At 43.8% G+C, this 3277-nt stretch overlaps 1 protein-coding gene across 1 annotated transcript in view; it reads right to left on the reverse strand.

Annotated features, from left to right (window-relative positions):
* The window catches only part of LOC108798516 (EH domain-binding protein 1-like), a 104394-nt gene that overhangs the window by 96706 nt on the left and 4411 nt on the right, over nt 1-3277 (reverse strand). The window contains exon 2 of the mRNA XM_018570278.1: nt 2703-2756. The gene's annotated coding sequence lies outside the window, so the exon portion shown is untranslated. The remainder of the gene's footprint in view (nt 1-2702; nt 2757-3277) is intronic.

Consider the following 3277-nt stretch of genomic DNA (forward strand, 5'->3'; position numbering starts at 1 on the left):
CCCTGCCCCCCCCCACATAAAATAATAATCCCCTTCCCTTGTTCCATGCCCCCCCACACATAACATAATCCCCTCCCCTTGTTTCCTGCCCCCACATTGTAAAATGAAACAATGAAGCCCCCTCACCTGCTTGTCTTTCGGCAGTGAGGCAAGCAGGCAGATCCCTGGTGATCTAGTGTGATTAGTAAGGTCTGCAGACCTTACTAATCACTTCGTTTTCGACCCAGAGCTCAGTGAAGAGCTCCGGCCGAATGGAAGGGAGACAGACCAGCAGGAGCAGCTGCTCCCACGAGTCAGGTATGCGGTCTGAGACCGCAAGCCTGACAGGAATTTCCACTCGCCTGCACTGCATTTCCACTCGCCAAATGCGAGCAGGCGAGTGGAAATTTTGAGCCCTGAAGTATGGGATTATTTTGGCTCAAACTAGGATACTGCTTTAGTAAAATACTGTGGAATTAATTTAATGGATCGGTATTTGCCAGCACTGAGATCTTAATAATTATTAGGGATGCACCGAATAAGAGTACCGTTATTTTTTTTCCGGTACTCGACAATACCGATAGTCCCATTAAGGAACCAATCCCAATTAGCCGGTAAGCCGCCTCTGTGCTCCAGCATGGAGCCGGCTTTCTGGCCAATCAGGAAGCCGGGTTGCGGGTAATGACTCACTGCCTAGCTTCCTGATTGGCCAGCTTCCAGACCAATCAGGAAGCCAGGCAGCGAGTCACTACATGGTGCCCGGCTTCCTGACTGGCCGGGAAACCGACTCCATGCTACCTCGTCACCAGGAAGCTGGGCGGCGAGTCATTTCACGCCTCCTGTCTTCTTGATTGGCCGGGAAGCCGGCTCCATGCTCCCTGGTCAATCAGGAAGCTGGGCGGTGTGCAATGACTTGCCGCCCGCCTTCCTGATACTGGAAGTTCCGGTATCGGGATAGGCATCGGGAGCATTTGGGCAAGTACGTGTACTCGCCCAAATACTCTGTATCGGCACTGATACCAATGCTGGTATTGGTATCGGTGCATCCCTAATAATGATGTCTGCATCTCCAGGGGTGTTAGAGTTAAGGTCTGTGTTAGTGCTTAAAGAGTATTTTCATATTGAGCAAGAGGTGAGGTTTTAGGATTCAAATTCAGTAATAAAGCTGAACAGATGTATGCAGCTCTATATTCATGAATAAATTGTTATTAGTACTTTTTTTAAATACAAGTAGTGTAAGTACCTGAATTTGACTTGGTATCAGTGTCTTGCAGTCCCTTTGCAGCAGAGCTCTGATTCAGAGAGGGAGAATCAGCTCAAGGGGCAAGTCAGTTATACTCCAGTTCAAGGAGCATGCCAATAGGAGGAATGAACAGAGTGACAAAGATGAGCTTATCACTCTTCCGCTTCCCACTCTCCTTTCATAAGCTGTAGAAGGGCCAAACCTGTAAGTCTTACTTAACCCATTAGCTGCCACCAACGTATGGCATCCCCTAATGTCACCCTAAAGAGTACCTGTCACCACTAGTATGCTATCACATAGAGGGCTTGTAAGCTCCCCTATTGGATAGCAATTAAGTAAAAAAGAAAATGAAATAAAATAAAATAAATGTAACAATAATTTTTTTTTAAATCCCCCGCCCCTAAAGTGCATGTGTATTAATACCCTGTTTCCCCGAAAGTAAGACCTAGCACTATTTCTCAAGATTCCTGTAATATAAGACCTACCCCGAAAATAAGACCTAGTTTGGTGGTAGCATGTGAGGGGGAACTTGAAGAGCAGGAGAGATGGTATCAGCCTGCAGGGACATACTGTATCAGGGGATGCAGGGGACTCCCTCCGGCTGGTGCAGTGACAGGGAGCACTCCAGTACCATACTTCACCAACCGCTGTCCCCCGAAGGCACTGCTTAATGTAATGGTACTGTACTGTAATGTAATGTGAAAGAATTGGAGCCAGATGTTTGGAAACACGATGACTAAGTGCTTGGGGAAAAAAGTAAAGAAATATTTTGCTGGGCATTGTATATTTGTTTGAAAGTTTAATACCATTTTAAACAACCTTAATAATTAAAAAACAAACAAACAGATCAAAGCGAGTTACTAGCAGATGTAATCGTCACTGGTGTGTGTGAGAGCACAACCAGTTCTCCAACATAACTGAATGAATAACACAATGCTACAAGAGCACATTCAGCTTATATATTCAACTACTAAAAAAGCTTCACAACATTAAAACCTAAATGTTACACCCCTTCAGCTAGAAAATATGGCAAAACAAGACAAATCAGGGTATTACAATCAGCAGCCACCACAACTCTCATCTGAAAATATTGCAATAATCTGGATTACACGCTGCAGTCCCCACCTTGGCACTACCCCAATGGGTTTGATTGTCGAGACCAAGAGGTGGTCTGTATGACTAAGCCCATATGGATGAAATGTGTAAGAGTGGAAGTGCCTAGATGAGGACTACAGCATGTACTCCAGATCTTGTTACTACGCTAAATAAAGTTTTTCAAAATGTATTTCACCAGCTGTGCAACCTGTTTGTGCGGCCTGTGATATTGCTGTTTCGCTCTGAGAGAGATTGTAGTTCCCTGACAACTTGTTTTACCATATTTCTTAGCTGTAAGGGGGTGAGATTTAGTGGTATACTGTGAAGCCGTGTTTAGCATATGTGGGCTGAATGTGTAACAGGGTGACTTCTAAGTTATATTTACCCCTTCAACTTGGAATGTCCATTCCTTTTCTTCAAAATGATCAGAGTGAGGGTCCTAGAATGAAGGCACAGATTGATAATTATTATTTTTAAATTAGTGTGCAAGTTTAAGCTAGTATGTAATTTCTATGCATTTTTTAAACATTGAATACATAATACACAAGTAAAATGTAAAAAAAAAAATAAAAAAAAATCCACTGTTTAAAATCAGCTTTTAAAGCTTATGTACATAATTGTACTTAATAATGGCAGCAAAGTTTGTCTTGTAACAACTTTTTAAACATTTTCAGAGGATGCTCTATGCATCTTTGTATTCAATTCTCACAATCAACTCATTGCAGGGCAACTAATGAAGGGATCCTACTAACAAGCTAGTCTGGCCAAAATACATCTTTAACCCCTTCGTGACTGACGACGTACAGTGTATGTCGCGGGCATCGGGGCTGTTTAAACAGACTCCCGGCGACTTTTGTCGCCGGGACTCTGTTTAAACTTGTAGAGCCGACTGTCGGCTTTACAACAGAAGCGATCCTGGCGACTTACCTGTCGCCAGATCGCTTCTGCGTCCCGAAGAAG

Source organism: Nanorana parkeri, unplaced genomic scaffold (genome assembly GCF_000935625.1).
Source record: "Nanorana parkeri isolate BGI_ZX_2015 unplaced genomic scaffold, ASM93562v1 scaffold1494, whole genome shotgun sequence".
Taxonomy (NCBI): domain Eukaryota; kingdom Metazoa; phylum Chordata; class Amphibia; order Anura; family Dicroglossidae; genus Nanorana; species Nanorana parkeri.